The sequence below is a fragment of the Nannobrachium achirus genome (assembly GCF_963921795.1).
Source record: "Nannobrachium achirus genome assembly, chromosome: 9".
Classification (NCBI taxonomy): Eukaryota; Metazoa; Chordata; class Actinopteri; order Myctophiformes; family Myctophidae; genus Nannobrachium; species Nannobrachium achirus.
Genome location: NC_137818.1, coordinates 66,984,719 through 67,007,310, shown reverse-complemented (window position 1 = coordinate 67,007,310; position 22,592 = coordinate 66,984,719).

Here is a 22,592-nt window from a genome sequence, read left to right as displayed (position 1 = left end):
TTCAAGTATTATGTCTTATAATTCCTATTATATTTGAGTTAAATACAAAAAATCTAATTCAACAAAATGAGGGGGGAGTGCATTAAGAATTGAAGAGATTAAAAACCTCTAGTTTGTGGTTTATAGTCTGGTAAATCAAAAAAAAAATGTCTATATTCAATATGGACTTGAGACAGCTATTCATCTCAGGTACTCAAATGTATTCAAATTGAGCCAAAGGTACTAATTTGGAGCCAAAGGTACTCAAGTGTATTAATTTGGAGCCAAACAGGCATGTTTGTGGTTGACACATTGGTTATATGGCTGTTTATCACAGTAAAGGTATGTTTTCACAGCACCAAAGTAAAACTGCAAGTTGGACTCATCATGGACCCAAGGCTGAAAACGTATTCGAAAAAGCACGGTATTGTAATCCCTCTTAACCCCAATACATTAACTCTAATTATGTGCCTGCCATGCAATGGCAAAACACTTGTTGTTATCCGCCATATGTTCTTGCAAATTTCGGCACGCAATATATAGAGTACATCAAAACGTGTGGCTTGGCGGGAATGGGGTGTTATTAATTTTTCTTGCCTAGCAACGTGATTTAAACTTTAAAACGCTCACACGACTTTGGACCTTTTCCGGCCAATAGGGACGAGCTGTAATTGTTTAAGCCCCGCCCCTTATGTATTCCTATTGGCTGGGCTTTAAACATCCATAACTCCAGTTCACAGCATGGTACCGTCTTGATACTTGGTGTCTGGGCTTAAAGGCCAATAGGGACTTATTAATTAAGCCCCGCCCCTCTTAAGCCCTGCCCCTATCTTCCTATTGGCTGAGCTTTAAACAGCTAACTCCAGTTTGCAGCATGGTACCGTCTCGAAACTCGCTGTGTGCACTTAGACAGCAATAGGAATGAGCTGTAATTGCTGAAGCCCCACCCTCTCTCTTCTTATTGGCTGAGCTTTAAACATCCATAACTCCAGTTTGCAGCATTGCACTGTCTCGGAATTTGGCGTGTGTACTTACATGGCCAATAGGAATGATCTGTAATTGCTTAAGCCCCGCCCCTCTGCCTTTCTATTGGCTGGGCTTCAAACTGCCATAACTCCACTTCCCAACACGTTACTGGTCTCAAACTCTGAGTGGTCCACCGTCCCAACAGCTAACCTCTAATGCTAATCGCTACTTCTGCAAATGCTAAGCTTTAAATGCTAACGTTAAAAATGCTAATGCTAACAAATGTTAATGCTTACACCAACCGTTACACAAGGTTGCACACACTTACCGAGCTGCAGGCACACTTAAAATTTTGTAGAAGCTTTCTTTTCTAGTAACTATTTGTTGTCAAATTGTTCCTGATTAACATGCAAAAATCACAATACAGTACGTTAATATGATGGCAAAGCAAGCACTAGCCTGCACAGAAACTGTAGCAAGTCTTTGCACAGAGTAATCAGAGTCTATCTTTTTTCTTACTTCTCTGTAACTTTGTAAATAACTGTATACTGCTGTGCTACAACTGGACAATTAAATTTCCCCCTTGGGATAATAAAGGTATCTATCTATCTATCTAGTAACATTGCAACTAAACTACCATGAATATTGTGGATGTGGATTCTTTTGAATCCTTTTGGGGATGTTGATTTTGAAGAACATAACTCATATTTTGGGATCATCGCTCTATAGAGCAGTGAAGTCATGACGTGACTCGCTCAGCCCCCAGTTTAAGGAAGTAATTTCTCTATGGAACATTGGGTCATCTTAAAATCGTCTCATATAAGCATTGTGGTCCAAAAATAAACAAACGGTTTGCACAATATTGTCGGGGAGATGGCTCTGTATGGTATATGATAGTCATTCACTCAATTTGATAAAGGCTGTTTTTAGCGAGAATGTAACTAATTTGGGGACAGTAACATTAGCGTTTTCTCGCCATCAGTTGATTCTTCATATCCATATGAGTCAAACCACTTGGATAATTTGTTTGTTTGGACTACAGTTCTTATATGCCGTTATATGAAAAAAGGTCTATGGGAATTCAGAATGGGGGGACAAAAACATGAACCAGGTAGGATGGATAAATGAAGTCAGACTTCACTGCTTTATTGATGTGGTCATGTGATCCAAGATGGCCGCGATGTGATTAAGGTCTATCGAGCAGTGCTCCTGTAAGGAGCCAACCGCTTCTACATCTGGCTTTGTCCGTTTGTCCCGGACTGTTTGTACTCCCAGGGTCGCATTGGCCAAGCTTCGCGTCATGCTTGAAGGAGTAGTTATAACAACACCAATAATATTAATAATAATACTGTACCATTCTTATGCCAATGGTGTTTTCCACAGACCGCCACAGGGAGAGGTCTACTGTATCTGGAAAGATGGCCTCCAAAAAATATTCAACATTGCCAGAGGAACAGCGAGAGATGGTCAAGAGACATGGACTGTTGGATGCACGCCTGAAACCTGTAGTGAAGTTGTGCAGGATAGGTATGTACCGTTTAATCTCCTCCTAGTTTCCACTGACTACTGCTGATCGAGGACTGTGTTAAAGGAGAATTTTGGGCCAAACGGCTATCTTACCTTTAACACTTGGCGAGCCAAACTCGTTCAGGGACGTTAGGCCACTCTTTAAGGCCCCTAGGTGTCCCCCTGCCACAGGAAGTTATATCGTTCAGGGACGAGGCAACAAACAGTTAACTTTTTGAGACTGCAGCTGCCCTTTGCATGAGCTGAATCCATTACGTCACCCAGCCAGTGCAGGAAGCCCCTCTGTCTCTCCCCTAACGGAAGGACTTAACATGGCTTTAGATTCTACTTTGAAACATAAGAACAGCTTTATCTTAGAATGAGATGAAAACAGCCCCATGGAACCAGAGAGCTGATTGTTTTCACGGCGACACTTTACCGCGATTTTACCGCGATTTTTTACCGCGAGTTTCGCAAGCGTTTGTAAACAAATGGATTATCCTCCTCAATCTTCTCTGGACATGCACGTGCACACGCACGAAGCTTGCGGGGCTCGTCAAAACAAAGCGTAAGTCAATGGTGGCCCCAGCAACAGCTATAAATGTTATAAACCTTAGCAGGCCATGTGTTAAAAGTATTGGTAGCACTTTATAATGAAGTACCTCAATAAAGGCTAACTAGAAAAGAAAATTTCTAAGAAATTTTAAGTGTGCCTGCAGCTCGCTAAGTGTGTGCAACCTTGTATGTGTTAACATTAGCATATTTGTTAGCATTAGCATTTGTTAGCATTAGCATGTGTTAGCATTAGCATTTGTTAGCATTAGCATTAGCGGTTACGTTTTGCGCGTTTGTGGTGCCCCCTATGGGTCGAAGTGGAAATGCTTTTGGGTATATGTTCAGTATAGCGCCCCCCACTTGTGGTTAAAATTTGGTGTTGACTGGATGTTTCGTTTGTGATTTATGGCTACTTCTTACAAAACGGGCTCCTCCCGCTAACTTTGGAACCCTGTTACGGAAGAACGGTATGGACTATCAAGATATAGTTTAAATATGTTTATCGCATGAGTCCATAGATCGTGTGTATCGATTTTTGTGACATTTGGAGAAAATATGTAGGAAAAGGAGCAAAAAGTGTGTTTTGAAGAAAATTCAAAATGGCGGAAAATCTATCCTGACGCAAATGGGCGTGGCCTATATGAGGAGATGCGTCATGACCCAAGGAATCCAGGGAAAAAGGAATTTTAATTTTCCGACCCACGGTTCAAGAGTTACAGGCCGAAAGGTAAAGTGGACTGTTATAGCGCCACCATGAGGCCAACTGACGAAATTATTTTTTATTTAATCCTTGATATCATTATAAATCTCCTCTCCAAGTTTTGAAACTGTAGCCCCTATGGTTTGCGAGAAAAAAAATATTGAATGTGAGTTTTTGCGATTCCCATTATAAGTCAATGGGTAAAATTAATTCACTAATAAATTAATATCAATTAAACGATAAAACTTTTCTCTTAGAAAAGTAATAGCACCCCATTCCCGGCCGAGCCGCACGTTTTGATGTATATATTGCGGCGGTGGCGTAAATCGTGCGGCACTTATTACGTGCCGAAATTTTGTGAAGTGATTATTATTATTAAGTGTGCCTGCCATGCAACGCAATGGCAAAACACTTATTGTAATCCGCCATACTTAAGTCATTAATTAAGTGTGCCTGCCATGCAACGCAATGGCAAAACACTTATTGTAATCCGCCATACTTAATTAAGTCCATAGTTTCGCCACAAATTTCTGCACGTAATAACTGCCGCACAATTTACGCCACCCACGCAATATATACATCAAAACGTGCGGCTCGGCCGGGAATAGGTTGCTATTACTTTTCTTTCCGATCCGCGTTACCATTGCGACGTAATTCGCAAAAAACGACGCCCAAAAACCCCATTGACTTAGAATGGGGGAAATTTCGGCACTTAATAACTGCCGCACGATTTACGCCACCCCCGCAATATATACATCAAAATGTGCGGCTCGGCCGGGAATGGTGTGCTATTACTTTTCTTTCCGATCCGCGTTACCATGGCAACGTAATTCGTAAAAAACTACGCTCAAAAAACCCCATTGACTTTGAATGGGGGACTCCGAAAAAAACCCAGAAACTTTGGCGCCACATAACTCTGCCATACTTTTGCCTAGCAACGTGATTTAAACTTTAAAATGCACACACGACTTTGGTCTTTTTCCGGCCAATAGGGATGAGCTGTAATTGATTAAGCCCCGCCCCCTCTGTATTCCTATTGGCTGGGCTTAAACAGCCAATACTCCAGTTCACAGCATGGTACTGTCTTGAAACTTGGTGTCTGGACTTAAACGGCCAATAGGGACGTATTACTTAAGCCCCGCCCCTATTAAGCCCCACCCCTATCTTCCTATTGGCTGAGCTTTAAACGGCTATATCTCCAGTTTGCAGCATGGTACCGTCTCGAAACTTGCTGTGTGTACTTAGATGGCCAATAGGGATGAGCTGTAATTGATTAAGCCCCGCCCCCTCTGTAACAGGAAGTGCCCTTCGCCAAACAGGAAGTGCCTCTACATCTCATGAACCGTTTGTCGTACAGACGCGCGGATTGCGTCATATGACTTGATTAAGAGTCCTTGACCTTAATTGGGGCCTGTTTCGCCAAACAGGAAGTGACCCTTTACCTCGTGAACCGTTTGTCGTACAGACGCGTGGATGGCATCAAATGACTTGATTAAGAGTCCTTAACCTTAATTGGGGCCTATTTCGCCAAACAGGAAGTGCCCCTCACCAAACAGGAAGTGACCCTTTATCTCATGAACTGCTTGTCGTACAGATGCATGGGTGGTATCATATGACTTGTTTAAGAGTCCTTAACCTTAATTGGGGCCTATTTCGCCAAACAGAAAGTGCCCCTCACCAAACAGGAAGTGACCCTTGATCTCGTGAACCGTTTGTCGTACAGACGCGCGGGTTGCGTCAAATGACAAGATTAAGAGTCCTTAACCTTCATTGGGGCCTATTTCGCCAAACAGGAAGTGCCCCTCACCAAACAGGAAGTGACCCTTGATCTCGTGAACCGTTTGTCGTACAGACGCGCGGGTTGTGTGTTAAAATGCACACACAACTTTGGTCTTTTTCCGGCCAATAGGGATGATTGATTAAGCCCCGCCCCCTCTGTAACAGGAAGTGTCCTTCGCCAAACAGGAAGTGCCTCTATAACTCATGAACCGTTTGTCGTACAGACTCGCGGCTGGTGTCATTTTTCTCAATTTTTTTTTCTCAAATTTTTTTTTTCTCAAATTTTTTTTTCTCAATTTTTTTTTCTCAAATTTTTTTTTTCTCAAATTTTTTTTCTCACAAATTTTTTTTCTCAATTTTTTTTTCTCAATTTTTTTTTTCTCAAATTTTTTTTTCTCAAATTTTTTTTTCTAAAAAATTTTTTTTTCTCAAATTTTTTTTTCCCAAATTTTTTTTCTCAAATTTTTTTTTCTCAAATTTTTTTTTCTCAATTTTTTTTTCTCAATTTTTTTTTCTCAATTTTTTTTTTCTAAAAATTTTTTTTTTTCCTCAAATTTTATTTTTCTCAATTTTTTTTTTTCAAAATTTTTTTTCTCAATTTTTTTTCTCACAATATTTTTTTTCTCACAATTTTTTTTTTCTCAAAAATTTTTTTTTTCTCAAATTTTTTTTTCTCAATTTTTTTTTTCAGGAAGTGCCCCTCACCAAACAGGAAGTGACCCGTTTTCTCGTGAACCGTTTGTCGTACAGACATGTGGGTGGTGTCATATGAAGAACAATAATGTTAAAGTTTATGCACAAAAATGCTAATGTTAATAACGCTAATGCTAACACCAACCGCTACACAAGGTTGCACAGACTTAGCGAGCTGCAGGCACACTTAAAATTTCTTAGAAATTTTCTTTTCTAGTTAAGTGTGCCTGCTATGCAATAGCAAAACACTTATTGTAATCCGCCATACTTAAGTCATTAATTAAGTCTTTCGCCACGAATTTCTGCACGTAATAACTGCCGCACAATTTACGCCACCGCCGCAATATATACATCAAAACGTGCGGCTCGGCCGGGAATAGGTTGCTATTACTTTTCTTTCCGATCCGCGTTACCATTGCGACGTAATTCGCAAAAAACGACGCCAAAAAACCCCATTGACTTAGAATGGGGGAAACTTCGGCACGTAATAACTGCCGCACGATTTACGCCACCCCCGCAATATATACATCAAAATGTGCGGCTCGGCCGGGAATGGTGTGCTATTACTTTTCTTTCCGATCCGCTTTACGATTGCGATGTAATCCGCAAAAAACAACGCCCAAAAACTCCATTGACTTTGAATGGGGGACTCCGAAAAAAACCCAGAAACTTTGGCGCCACATAACTCTGCCATACTTTTGCCTAGCAACGTCATTTAAAATGTAAAATGCTCACACAACTTTGGTCTTTTTCCGACCAATAGGGATGAGCTGTAATTGATTAAGCCCCGCCCCCTCTTTAACAGGAAGTGCCCTTCACCAAACAGGAAGTGCCTCTATAACTCATGAACCGTTTGTCGTACAGACTCGCGGCTGGTGTCATACCTTTTCTTTTTTTCTCAATTTTTTTTTCTCAAATTTTTTTTTTCTCAAATTTTTTTTTTCTCAATTTTTTTTCTCAAAATTTTTTTTCTCAAAAATTTTTTTTTCTCAATTTTTTTTTTCTCAATTTTTTTTTTCTCCAAATTTTTTTTTCTCAAAAAATTTTTTTCTCAAAAAAATTTTTTTCTCACATTTTTTTTTCTCAAAACATTTTTTTTCTCAAATTTTTTTTCTCAAAATTTTTTTTTCTCAAAATTTTTTTTCTCAAAATTTTTTTTTCTCAAATTTTTTTTTCTCAATTTTTTTTTTCTCAAATTTTTTTTTTCCCAGAAACTTTGGCGCCACATAACTCTGCCATACTTTTGCCTAGCAACGTCATTTAAAATGTAAAATGCTCACACAACTTTGGTCTTTTTCCGACCAATAGGGATAAGCTGTAATTGATTAAGCCCCGCCCCCTCTTTAACAGGAAGTGCCCTTCACCAAACAGGAAGTGCCTCTATAACTCATGAACCGTTTGTCGTACAGACTCGCGGCTGGTGTCATACCTTTTCTTTTTTTCTCAATTTTTTTTTCTCAAATTTTTTTTTTTCTCAAATTTTTTTTTCTCAAATTTTTTTTTTCTCAAATTTTTTTTTTCTCAAAATTTTTTTTCTCAAATTTTTTTTTCTCAAAAATTTTTTTTTCTCAAATTTTTTTTTCTCAATTTTTTTTTTCTCCAAATTTTTTTTTTCTCAAAAATTTTTTTTCTCAAAAAATTTTTTTCCTCACATTTTTTTTTCTCAAAATTTTTTTTTCTCAATTTTTTTTTTCTCAAATTTTTTTTCTCAAAATTTTTTTTTCTCAAATTTTTTTTTCTCACATTTTTTTTTCTCAAAATTTTTTTTTCTCACTTTTTTTTTCAAAATTTCTTTTTCTCAAAAAAGTTTTTTTCTCAAATTTTTTTTTTCTCACAAAACAATTTTTTCTCAAAAAACTGTCGTTAAAGTGCGACCCGTCATAACGGCCAAAAATGCTCCAAAACGCCACTAATTAGTCGAAATGGCTGACTTCCTGTTTGGTTTCTGATTGGCTGCTGGCCTTGTGACGTGGGTAGAGCTGCGAGGGCCCGGTCATCGCTGCTTGCAGCTTTAATTCATTAATCGTCCATGACCTTAATTGGGGCCTATTTCGCCAAACAGGAAGTGCCCCTCACCAAACAGGAAGTGACCCTTGATCTCGTGAACCGTTTGTCATACAGACACGCGGGTTGCGTCAAATGAAATAACGCTAATGCTAACACCAACCGCTACACAAGGTTGCACAGACTTAGCGAGCTGCAGGCACACTTAAAATTTCTTAGAAATTTTCTCTTCTAGTTAATTAATTAAGTCTTTCGCCACAAATTTCTGCACGTAATAACTGCCGCACAATTTACGCCACCGCCGCAATATATACATCAAAACGTGCGGCTCGGCCGGGAATAGGTTGCTATTACTTTTCTTTCCGATCCGCGTTACCATTGCGACGTAATTCGCAAAAAACGACGCCAAAAAACCCCATTGACTTAGAATGGGGGAAACTTCGGCACGTAATAACTGCCGCACGATTTACGCCACCCCCGCAATATATACATCAAAATGTGCGGCTCGGCCGGGAATGGTGTGCTATTACTTTTCTTTCCGATCCGCTTTACGATTGCGATGTAATCCGCAAAAAACAACGCCCAAAAACTCCATTGACTTTGAATGGGGGACTCCGAAAAAAACCCAGAAACTTTGGCGCCACATAACTCTGCCATACTTTTGCCTAGCAACGTCATTTAAAATGTAAAATGCTCACACAACTTTGGTCTTTTTCCGACCAATAGGGATGAGCTGTAATTGATTAAGCCCCGCCCCCTCTTTAACAGGAAGTGCCCTTCACCAAACAGGAAGTGCCTCTATAACTCATGAACCGTTTGTCGTACAGACTCGCGGCTGGTGTCATACCTTTTCTTTTTTTCTCAATTTTTTTTTCTCAAATTTTTTTTTCTCAATTTTTTTTTTTCTCAACATTTTTTTTCTCAAAAATTTTTTTCTCAAAAATTTTTTTTTCTCAATTTTTTTTTTCTCAATTTTTTTTTCTCCAAATTTTTTTTTCTCAAAAAATTTTTTTCTCAAAAAAATTTTTTTCTCACATTTTTTTTTCTCAAATTTTTTTTCTCAAAATTTTTTTTTTCTCAACATTAACTTTGGCGCCACATAACTCTGCCATACTTTTGCCTAGCAACGTCATTTAAAATGTAAAATGCTCACACAACTTTGGTCTTTTTCCGACCAATAGGGATAAGCTGTAATTGATTAAGCCCCGCCCCCTCTTTAACAGGAAGTGCCCTTCACCAAACAGGAAGTGCCTCTATAACTCATGAACCGTTTGTCGTACAGACTCGCGGCTGGTGTCATACCTTTTCTTTTTTTCTCAATTTTTTTTTCTCAAATTTTTTTTTTTCTCAAATTTTTTTTTTCTCAAAATTTTTTTTCTCAAATTTTTTTTTCTCAAAAAAATTTTTTCTCAATTTTTTTTTTCTCAATTCTTTTTTTCTCAATTTTTTTTTTCTCAAAAATTTTTTTTCTCAAAAAATTTTTTTCCTCACATTTTTTTTTCTCAAAATTTTTTTTTTCTCAATTTTTTTTTTCTCAAATTTTTTTTCTCAAAATTTTTTTTTCTCAAATTTTTTTTTCTCACATTTTTTTTCTCAATTTTTTTTTCTCACATTTTTTTTTTCAAAATTTCTTTTTCTCAAAAAAGTTTTTTTCTCAAATTTTTTTTCTCAAATTTTTTTTTTCTCACAAAACAATTTTTTCTCAAAAAACTGTCGTTAAAGTGCGACCCGTCATAACGGCCAAAAATGCTCCAAAACGCCACTAATTAGTCGAAATGGCTGACTTCCTGTTTGGTTTCTGATTGGCTGCTGGCCTTGTGACGTGGGTAGAGCTGCGAGGGCCCGGTCATCGCTGCTTGCAGCTTTAATTCATTAATCGTCCATGACCTTAATTGGGGCCTATTTCGCCAAACAGGAAGTGCCCCTCACCAAACAGGAAGTGACCCTTGATCTCGTGAACCGTTTGTCATACAGACACGCGGGTTGCGTCAAATGAAATAACGCTAATGCTAACACCAACCGCTACACAAGGTTGCACAGACTTAGCGAGCTGCAGGCACACTTAAAATTTCTTAGAAATTTTCTCTTCTAGTTATTATTATTATTATATAAGTATGGCGGATTACAATAAGTGTTTTGCCATTGCATGGCAGGCACACTTAATTAACAGCTAATAAGGCACATTAACAATTAATTAACTCTTATTCAAACATTATTAACCCGTAATTAACAAGTTAATTATAATGAATTAACAACTAATTAAACCCACTTATAAGATACTTATTAACCTTAATATGTGCTTATACATCTTAACTCATACCTCGCGATCCCCGTAGAGACCGTAGATTTCCCGCTGTACCGCGCTGCCATGCCCGTAGAGCCCGTAAAGTTTAATTAGCTTTAATCATTATGAAAGGATTAAAAGTATTAGCGCAGATTTTAGCTGATTCTGGCTCTTTAGGCCCGCCCCCCTAACTGTATCCGGTCATTTCTGGTCTGGACCGGATCCAGCTTTCCGTATCCAGTCTGAGCCTGGGCCATAGTCCCGCCTCCATTGGTTTACTGTGTAACAGAGGAGAAAGCTACTCGGCGATGGAACACTCGTTTTTCAATCGGATTTTTGCGTTTGGAAACTTTGATCCAGTCTCTACACGCCTGGATTATGATCCCCGCACATATCGTGCGTTTTGTGCGCAAACGTGTCCACGTGTTACCATAGCGCACAGTTGGCTTTTTTCAATGCTTTTTCATGTAAACACTGGCTGATAAGCAGAGATACAGCGTGGCAACGGATATGTCTTTTTCAATGGGGTTTTTTGTATTCGAAAGCTTGTCACCGAGTCTACACGTCTACTAGATGAGTCGCGCACAGATTGTGCACGATGCGTGCGCGTGCCCACGCTAAAAGGTAAGGACAATTTGGCAGCTGCTTACTACAGCTATGTTTAAAATGGCAGAGAAAAAGTTAATAAGCACATTAACAATTAATTAACTCTTATTCAAACATTATTAACCCGTAATTAACGAGTTAATTATAATGAATTAACAACTAATTAAACACTTATAAGATACTTATTAACCTTAATATGTGCTTATACATCTTAATAAGGCAATAATAAGGGGGTAGTGTATTTATGAGATACTTAATCGTTATGTGCTTATAAGTTCTTAATTAATAGTTATAAATGTATTATAATACTATTTAGATTTATAAATGGTTAATAAGACTTAATTAATAATTATTAGTCCCCTTATGGGAAACGTAATATCCGTTGAGTCCTAATTGTGCATTTAGAAACCCTTTACTATGCACTTATTATGAGATCAATTAACACTAACAAATCCTTAATAAAATCTTTATTATAACAGTATAAACAACAACAAGTCATTAATTAAGCCTTTATTAACATTTTATTAGGCAATTTAAAGCCACCTATTCTAAAGTGGGAACACATCGGGTACACCCGCCAGTGTGTACGGGTGTCGGTGTACCCGATGTGTTCCCACTTTAGAATAGGTGGCTTTAAATTGCCTAATAAAGTGTTAATAAAGGCTTAATTAATTGTTTATACTGTTATAATAAAGATTTTATTAAGGATTTGTTAGTGTTAATTGATCTCATAATAAGTGCATAGTAAAGGGTTTATAAACGCACTATTAGGACTTAATGTGCCTTATTAGCTGTTAATTCATTGTTAATAAGTGCCTTATTAGCTGTTAATTAGCCTTTATTGAGGTACTTCATTATAAAGTGCTACCCAAGTATTTATTTGGTCCCCACAATAATGGTCCATACAGCACTATCTGATTGGTAAACCACAGTTTGGTGGCTGAAGTGTCGAGCAGACAGCACGCTGTTCAGACAGCTCACAGACCATGGTGAATTCCTGGCATTCCTGAGCCAGCTGATCGTTCCTCTCCCACAGGGATCTCTTTAACAGGGCATCATTAACACTTCTGCTGCCCCTTACTTTGAAGGGTTACATTTTCTTTGCTGCCACGCCGCTTCCTCCATAGGCCGCCGCTTTATTTTGAAGGGCCGGGTGGGGTTTTGTGCTGATGGATTTTCCCTTTTTTTCTACTTATAAGCTTACAGCATATTTTACAATATATACATTCAATTACATCTCAGAATTATAAAGAGTGTTCTGTCTTCTCTCCCAAGCTTTACAAATAAAAGCTGTCACAGTAAAAGCTACTTTAACAAAACACATCTCAAGTTTTTCATAATCATCTAACTCAAGGAAATCACTTCAGATACTTTAGAAGACATTTTACTAACACATAAGCTCTCTTATATCAACATATTTAGGGCAATACAAAAAAAAGTGTACCTCATTTTCAATTTCCCCAAGTGAACAAAACAAACAATATCTTGACTGTATTTAGGGCCCGAGCACACACAGTAGTGTGAGGACCCTATTGTATTTGCAAAGATTATTCCGCTTCTTCTTTTTCCGCCGAATGAATCGCGTTTTTGAGGCGCCAAACCTACAGGTACTCCAAAAGTTGCACAACTTTGCAAGCACATCACAAGTGGCAAAAAATTACGTATTTAAAAATAATAATAAAAGGGGGCGTGGCCTAATGGTGTAACAGCGCCCCTACAAAATTTCAACGCAACAGCCCCACTATACGGTTTCACCCACAAGTACGAAATTCGGTACACACCTGTATCATGTCCGGACTCATAAAAAAGTCTCTTGGCGCCATGTCCGAAAACGAACAGGAAGTCAGCCATTTGGACTATTAGTGGCGTTTTGGCCATTTTCACGGGTCACACTTTAACGAACTCCTCCAAGGGCGTTAATCGGATAAACTTAAAGTTTTTCGTAAAACGGCGTGACCATGGCGAAGCGTCAAACTTCCTTCGCCAAACAGGAAGTCCCCCCTCTTCTAATTGGTCGATACTTGATTGTTCCTTTTTTTGGCTAGAACTCATCAACCGTTTGTCGCACAAACTTATGGGTGGTGTCATTTTACTTGATTCAACAAACTTATGGGCGGTGTCATTTTACTTGATTCAAAGTCCTTGTTCTTAATTGGTTTAAGTTAGCCCCGCCCCCTTTCTGATTGGTCGATTATTGATAGTTCCTATTTGCTATCTTTTCAATGGTTTGTAATAAGTGCAATAGTGTAACTGTGTCTAGGTGTAATAACTGTAATAGCGCAATAAGTGTAATAGTGTAATAAGCGTAATAGTGTAATAAGTGTAATAGTGTAATAAGTGTAATAGTGTAATAGTACAATAAGTGTAATAGTGTAATAAGTGTAAATCTGTAATAGTGTAATAGTACAATAAGTGTAATAGTGTAATAAGTGTAATACTTTAACTCATTCCCTGCCAGGCCCGATAGTCCCGAGATTATTCCAATGTCTTTCCCCGCCAGGCCCGATAGTCCCGAGAATTAAAAAAAAAAAAAAAAAAAAAATTCAAAACATTTTTTTTTTCAAAAAAAAATTTTGACCCCAAAAAATGGAGTAGGCATGATAGCAATCGCGAAATTGCATGTTTAACCCCCATAGCAACCCCATCTTTCAAGCATGGCAGCCATTTTGGCAGCCATCTTTGTTAAACATAGTGGCTGTTATCTCATGAATGCCTGAACGGATTTCCATTCGGATTTTTTTGTTTGAAAGCTGTGAGCAATGTGGACACACGTGGTGCATTATCTAGGCATGGGTGTGCATGATCTGTGCACACTAGGGATGCGAAGATATACCGGTACGGATCGTAATCGCGATACAAACGTGCGCGATACGAGTGAATCGGTTCATTCAGGGTGGATCGGTACAATTGACGGCTGGAATCGTGATGTATCGTATCGTGAGTGACCTGGATCGGTACATTCCACGGTTGGATCGGTTTTTGCATAATAGTATTTCATTCTATACTGTGTTTCCGAGGCGCATTGAATGCCCCATCAGCCCTCCCCCCAAAAAGCACTTGTAGCGACTCTAAAGACATGCGTCTTTTACAGCAGCACTGGCTGCTCTGCTATACTCAGCGGAGCGCAGTGAACACCCGACCCGACGGAATGCAGAGACAGACAGACAGCACTCGTGAGCCCACTGGTTATACATGCAAGATTAGTACCACGTTTAGCTTTATAACATCCCTGTCCAATGTTCGCTGATGTGATCCGTTGTTGTGTCACTGGACTGGAGCACGCTGCGTGATATTATGATCCACATTCCACACCCGTTTGTTCTTCTTGTCGAGTCTGCGACGGAATTGATTTAAACAAAGCAGAAGCTTCCACGCTTTAACTACACACACGTATGAACTACAACAACGATACTGGGCGTGCAGCTAGCGATTAAAACAAAGTATTTGACACTGTTTCACAACTTGTTACTGTAGCAGGCAGAACACTCTTCTGCTGCTGCTGTTCCCTCTGCAAAGAGAGGCTGGAGCCTGATTTATACTTGGCAGCTCGACGGTGTCGCGCACGCACCTAAATAGCAGACCTACAAGCTCACAACGCAACGCGTTGTGACTCAAATATCTACGTTTTGAAACATTTTGGCTAGAAATGGCAAAATCCTAGATTATATTCATACAATATAATAATAATACAGGTCAAGGATCCTTAACTGAGAAGAGAGAGATCAAGCAGGGACCCCCACTGTAGGTTATTTTAGACTACTGTAGGCTATTATATAAAACTGTTGCAGATTAAAACTTGTCAGAGACTTGTTTGACAGCACTATTTCATCAGTGACATTAATACATTACTATGTTGAAAAAACTAACTATTAATATTTGGCCGCCTCACATAACTCTGAGGACCCTAGGGGTCCCTGACCACCTGTTGAGGATGTAATGATATATAATAATGATATAGTATTAATCAAACAATTTTACCAGCCAGCAAGGAGTGTTCTCCCAGATTCCAATAAGTTGGATTGTTAGACAGAGCCTAGTACTACAGTGAAACAATAAATTGTTTGGAAATTAAATGTAATGCATTTTTAGTAATTTTTTTGGGGGGAAATTTACATGGGCTTTAATATAAATCCTTTGCATTGTGTTGAATCGCACCGAATCGTGAATCGTATCGCATCGTAAGGACCAGGGGTGTATCGCAAAATATTGTGAATCATATCGCATCGTATCGGGGTCAGGGGTGTATCGTGATGTATCGTATCGGCAAGATTTCAATGTATCGCAATTATATCGTATCGCTGGGAGTGTATCGTGATGCGTATCGTATCGCCTCAGTGGTCAAGATTCACATCCCTAGTGCACACCCAATTACATGGAAGTCTATGGAGACGAATGGCAGGTGGGAGTATGGAGGTATGTTAAAATGGCGGTCAATGTGTTAATAGCGTAATGAGTTTAATAGTGCAATAAGTGCAATAGTGTAATAGCGTAATAAGTGTAATAGTATCAAAGTGTAATAAGTGTAATAGTGTAATAGCGCAATAGTCTAATAAGTGTAATAGGGAAATAGTGTAATAATTGTAATAGTGTAATAGCACAATAAGTGTAATAGTGTAATAAGTGTAATATGTGTAATAGTGTAATAAGTGTAATAGTGTAATAAGTGCAATAGTGTAATAAGTGTAATAGTGTAATAGCACAATAAGTGTAATAGTGTAATAAGCGTAATAGTGTAATAAGTGCATTAGTGGGGGTCGGTTCTCCATTCCGAAACCCCCCGTTTTCGAAACCCCCCCTTTTCGAATTTTAATTTTCGGAAAGGGGGGGTTTCGGAATTGCGGTCGGGACCTCGCCATTCCGAAATTCCCAGAACGGCCGGAACCCCCGTCAACACTAGGGCTTTGCACATAAAGAGTGCTGCTGCATTATATCCTATATTAACTCTTCCCATGCCACAGACGAATATTGACGAGAATTACCGCTTTGCCCTCTGTGCCAATGACGAAGATTGACGAGAATAAAAAAAAAAAAAAAAAAAAAATCAAAATCAAAAAATATCAAAATAACATACAAAATCCTGGCACAGGGTCCTTGGGGCCATTTTGGCCTGGCATGAGAAGTGTTAATTATATTGACCTATAATTGCAACACGTTGTTAATAAAGTGAACTAGAAGAGAAAATTTCTAAGAAATTTTAAGTGTGCCTGCAGCTCGCTAAGTCTGTGCAACCTTGTGTAGCGGTTGGTGTTAGCATTAGCGTTATTTCATTTGACGCAACCCGCGTGTCTGTATGACAAACGGTTCACGAGATCAAGGGTCACTTCCTGTTTGGTGAGGGGCACTTCCTGTTTGGCGAAATAGGCCCCAATTAAGGTCATGGACGATTAATGAATTAAAGCTGCAAGCAGCGATGACCAGGCCCTCGCAGCTCTACCCACGTCACAAGGCCAGCAGCCAATCAGAAACCAAACAGGAAGTCAGCCATTTCGACTAATTAGTGGCGTTTTGGAGCATGTTTGGCCGTTATCACGGGTCGCACTTTAACGACAGTTTTTTGAGAAAAAATTGTTTTGTGAGAAAAAAAATTTGAGAAAAAAACTTTTTTGAGAAAAAGAAATTTTGAAAAAAAAATTGTGAGAAAAAAAAATGTTGAGAAAAAAAAATGTGAGAAAAAAAAATGTTGAGAAAAAAATAATTTTGAGAAAACAATTTTGAGAAAAAAAAATTTTGAGAAAAAAAAAATTTTGAGAAAAAAAAAAATTGAGAAAAAAATGTTGAGAAAAAACATTTTTTGAGAAAAAAAAATTTTTGAGAAAAAAAATTGAGAAAAAAAATTTGAGAAAAAAAAATTTGAGAAAAAAAAATTTTTGAGAAAAAAAAAATTTGAGAAAAAAAATTTGAGAAAAAAAAATTTGAGAAAAAAAAATTTGAGAAAAAAAATTTTTGAGAAAAAAAAAAATTTGAGAAAAAAAAAATTGAGAAAAAAAAAATTGAGAAAAAAAGAAAAGGTATGACACCAGCCGCAAGTCTGTACGACAAACGGTTCATGAGTTATAGAGGCACTTCCTGTTTGGTGAAGGGCACTTCCTGTTAAAGAGGGGGCGAGGCTTAATCAATTACAGCTCATCCCTATTGGTCGGAAAAAGACCAAAGTTGTGTGAGCATTTTACATTTTAAATGACGTTGCTAGGCAAAAGTATGGCAGAGTTATGTGGCGCCAAAGTTTCTGGGTTTTTTTCGGAGTCCCCCATTCAAAGTCAATGGAGTTTTTGGGCGTTGTTTTTTGCGAATTACATCGCAATCGGAAAGCGGATCGGAAAGAAAAGTAATAGCACACCATTCCCGGCCGAGCCGCACATTTTGATGTATATATTGCGGGGGTGGCGTAAATCGTGCGGCAGTTATTACGTGCCGAAGTTTCCCCCATTCTAAGTCAATGGGGTTTTTTGGCATCGTTTTTTGCGAATTACGTCGCAATGGTAACGCGGATCGGAAAGAAAAGTAATAGCACACCATTCCCGGCCGAGCCGCACGTTTTGATGTATATATTGCGGCGGTGGCGTAAATTGTGCGGCAGTTATTACGTGCAGAAATTCGTGGCGAAAGACTTAATGACTTAAGTATGGCGGATTACAATAAGTGTTTTGCTATTGCATAGCAGGCACACTTAATAAGCAAGAAGCAATGCTGCTCTGGGGGCAGCTTAAATGATATGCTTAGACCAATGTTAAAATGCTGCTCTGGGGGCACTTTGTCAATGCAGCTCTGAGGGCACTTTGGCAATGCTGCTCTGAGGGCAGCTTAAACTAGAAAAGAAAATTTCTAAGAAATTTTAAGTGTGCCTGCAGCTCGCTAAGTCTGTGCAACCTTGTGTAGCGGTTGGTGTTAGCATTAGCGTTATTAACATTAGCATTTTTTTGCATAAACTTTAACATTATTGTTCTTCATATGACACCACCCACATGTCTGTACGACAAACGGTTCACGAGAAAACAGGTCACTTCCTGTTTGGTGAGGGGCACTTCCTGTTTGGCGAAATAGGCCCCAATTAAGTTTAAGGACTCTTAATCTTGTCATTTGACGCAACCCGCGTGTCTGTATGACAAACGGTTCACGAGATCAAGGGTCACTTCCTGTTTGGTGAGGGGCACTTCCTGTTTGGCGAAATAGAGATTTTTGAGATGACCGGGCCCTCGCAGCTCTACCCACGTCACAAGGCCAGCAGCCAATCAGAAACCAAACAGGAAGTCAGCCATTTCGACTAATTAGTGGCGTTTTGGCGCATTTTTGGCCGTTATCACGGGTCGCACTTTAACGACAGTTTTGTGAGAAAAAAAAAGTTTTTTGAGAAAAAAAAAAGTTTTTTGAGAAAAAAAAAATTGAAAAAAAAAATTGAGAAAAAAAAATTGAGGAAAAAAAATTGAGAAAAAAAATCTTTGAGAAAAAAAAATTTTTGAGGAAAAAAAAATGTATGACACCAGCCGCGAGTCTGTACGACAAACGGTTCATGAATTATAGAGGCACTTCCTGTTTGGTGAAGGGCACTTCCTGTTATAGAGGGGGCGGGGCTTAATCAATTACAGCTCATCCCTATTGTTTGGAAAAAGACCAAAGTTGTGTGAGCATTTTACATTTTAAATGACGTTGCTAGGCAAAAGTATGGCAGAGTTATTTGGCGCCAAAGTTTCTGGGTTTTTTTCGGAGTCCCCCATTCAAAGTCAATGGAGTTTTTGGGCGTCGTTTTTTGCGAATTACGTCGCAATGGTAACGCGGATCAGAAAGAAAAGTAATAGCACACCATTCCCGGTCGAGCCGCACGTTTTGATGTATATATTGCGGCGGTGGCGTAAATTGTGCGGCAGTTATTACGTGCTGAAGTTTCCCCCATTCTAAGTCAATGGGGTTTTTGGGCGTCGTTTTTTGCGAATTACGTCGCAATGGTAACGCGGATCGGAAAGAAAAGTAATAGCACACCATTCCCGGCCGAGCCGCACGTTTTGATGTATATATTGCGGCGGTGGCGTAAATTGTGCGGCAGTTATTACGTGCCGAAATTTGTGGGATCATTATTATCATTAAGTATGGCGGATTACAATAAGTGTTCTGCTATTGCATAGCAGGCACACTTAATATGTTAAGCCTCGAACCAAGCCATCCAGGATGGAGGTGAATCATGACCATATAACCTTTGATCCTATGTGAAAACATATTTTAATACTAGAAAAGAAAATTTCTAAGAAATTTTAAGTGTGCCTGCAGCTCGCTAAGTCTGTGCAACCTTGTGTAGCGGTTGGTGTTAGCATTAGCGTTATTAACATTAGCATTTTTTTGCATAAACGTTAACATTATTGTTCTTCATATGACACCACCCACATGTCTGTACGACAAACGGTTCACGAGAAAACGGGTCACTTCCTGTTTGGTGAGGGGCACTTCCTGTTTGGCGAAATAGGCCCCAATTAAGTTTAAGGACTCTTAATCTTGTCATTTGACGCAACCCGCGTGTCTGTATGACAAACGGTTCACGAGATCAAGGGTCACTTCCTGTTTGGTGAGGGGCACTTCCTGTTTGGCGAAATAGGCCCCAATTAAGGTCATGGACGATTAATGAATTAAAGCTGCAAGCAGCGATGACCGGGCCCTCGCAGCTCTACCCACGTCACAAGGCCAGCAGCCAATCAGAAACCAAACAGGAAGTCAGCCATTTCGACTAATTAGTGGCGTTTTGGCGCATTTTTGGCCGTTATCACGGGTCGCACTTTAACGACAGTTTTGTGAGAAAAAAAAAGTTTTTTGATTTTTTGAGGAAAAAAAAATTGAGAAAAAAAAATTTGAGAAAAAAAATTTGAGAAAAAAAAATTGAGAAAAAAAATGTTTTGAGAAAAAAAAATTGAGAAAAAAAAAGTTTTTTGAGAAAAAAAAAGTTTTTGGAGAAAAAAAACATTTTTTTGAGGAAAAAAAAAATTTGAGAAAAAAAAATTGAGAAAAAAAAATTGAGAAAAAAAAATTTTGAGAAAAAAAAATTGAGAAAAAAAAATTTTGAGAAAAAAAAATTTTGAGAAAAAAAATTTTTGAGAAAAAAAAATTTGAGAAAAAAAAATTTTTGAGAAAAAAAAAATTTTGAGAAAAAGAAATTTGAGAAAAAAAAATTTGAGAAAAAAAAATTTGAGAAAAAAAAATTTTGAGAAAAAAAAATTTTTGAGAAAAAAAAATTTTTGAGAAAAAAAAATTTGAGAAAAAAAAAAAATTATGACACCAGCCGCGAGTCTGTACGACAAACGGTTCATGAGTTATAGAGGCACTTCCTGTTACAGAGGGGGCGGGGCTTAATCAATTACAGCTCATCCCTATTGGCCGGAAAAAGACCAAAGTTGTGTGTGCATTTTAAAGTTTAAATCACGTTGCTAGGCAAAAGTATGGCAGAGTTATGTGGCGCCAAAGTTTCTGGTTTTTTTTCGGAGTCCCCCATTCTAAGTCAATGGGGTTTTTGGGCGTCGTTTTTTGCGAATTACATCGCAATCGTATCGCGGATCGGAAAGAAAAGTAATAGCACACCATTCCCGGCCGAGCCGCACGTTTTGATGTGTATATTGCGGGGGTGGCGTAAATCGTGCGGCAGTTATTACGTGCCGAAATTTCCCCCATTCTAAGTGAATGGGGTTTTTTGGCGTTGTTTTTTGCGAATTACGTCGCAATGGTAACGCGGATCGGAAAGAAAAGTAATAGCACCCCATTCCCGGCCGAGCCGCACGTTTTGATGTATATATTGCGGGGGTGGTGTAAATCGTGCGGCAGTTATTACGCGCCGAAATTTGCCAGAACATGACTTACTGACTTAAGTATGGCGGATTACAATAAGTGTTTTGCCATTGCATTGCATGGCAGGCACACTTAATAATATGAATGCCATATAGGCCTATTAATTATATGGACGTATAATATGCATGACGCACTGTGCGTCCTGTGCGTCTGGGAACACATTGCCAAAGGGCACCAACACATTTTTTTTTAAAAAGAAGAAAAGGCCAAGCCGATCATCATCATAGATTCAGAGCCTAATAACTAATATATAGGCCTACCGGTATTTTCTCCGCCTAGAAATAAACACGGAATGCATGCCAAAATGTTGCGTGATGCCTGATCAATGGTTGTTGTGATAATCGATTTGGGTGCACAGTGGTCGCCCGCAGTGAGTGCACCTGCAGGCTGGCTGTGCATGCATTCATTATCATTAACACCTTGACGTCCGAAATAGAATGGTGGTTGGTAGATTAGCCGTGAAATTTCTATTATTGTATTGTGATCTGAGACATAATATTATGTTTATAAACATGACCACGCAGCCCCTCCATCTTGAACAGCGCCGCTGTTTTTTTTTTTTTTTTTTTTCCCAGGCCAGTAACTCACCATGATTTTCTCGATTTCCGTTGGGATAGAATGGGGGTTTTGGCCGATCGTCGATGTACCCGTGCGTTTCGCGTGCGCGATCCTTTCGCGTAAATGTCCCCGCAAATAGTCCATGTGTGAATGTAGAACAGAACTGAAAAGTTTCGCTAGCATAGCCCCAAGCATGGCTGCTGTAGGAGCTCGAGTGTGCAGACAGCAAACGGATGGCTGGGAGTAGCCTTGGAGAAGGAGAGGCGCTGACGTCACCTCTGCTTCATGCACGGTCTGCATGAGCTATCAGTGCACGAGTGGTGACTAGGGAAGGTTAGACGATCGCCGATTTTCGGATCAAAAGCTTTTATTCCGGTTTTAAAGACAAAGTCCGGGAATGTACGACGTGGCTGAGAGTCCCTGGGGGGATGTGCGATATAGTACGGTTTTAACATTAAGGGGCTCCCCGTGGCTTAGAAGGTGTTAAGTGTGCCTGCCATGCAATGGCAAAACACTTATTGTAATCCGCCATACTTAATTAATTAAGTGTGCCTGCCATGCAATGGCAAAACACTTATTGTACTCCCCCATACTTAATTAAGTGTGCCTGCCATGCAATGGCAAAACACTTATTGTACTCCCCCATACTTAATTAAGTGTGCCTGCCATGCAATGGCAAAACACTTATTGTACTCCCCCATACTTAATTAAGTGTGCCTGCCATGCAATGCAATGGCAAAACACTTATTGTAATCCGCCATACTTAAGTCATTAATTAAGTCTTTCGCCACGAATTTCTGCACGTAATAACTGCCGCACAATTTACGCCACCGCCGCAATATATACATCAAAACGTGCGGCTCGGCCGGGAATGGTGTGCTATTACTTTTCTTTCCGATCCGCGTTACCATTGCGACGTAATTCGCAAAAAACGACGCCAAAAAACCCCATTGACTTAGAATGGGGGAAACTTCGGCACGTAATAACTGCCGCACGATTTACGCCACCCCCGCAATATATACATCAAAATGTGCGGCTCGGCCGGGAATGGTGTGCTATTACTTTTCTTTCCGATCCGCTTTACGATTGCGATGTAATTCGCAAAAAACAACGCCCAAAAACTCCATTGACTTTGAATGGGGG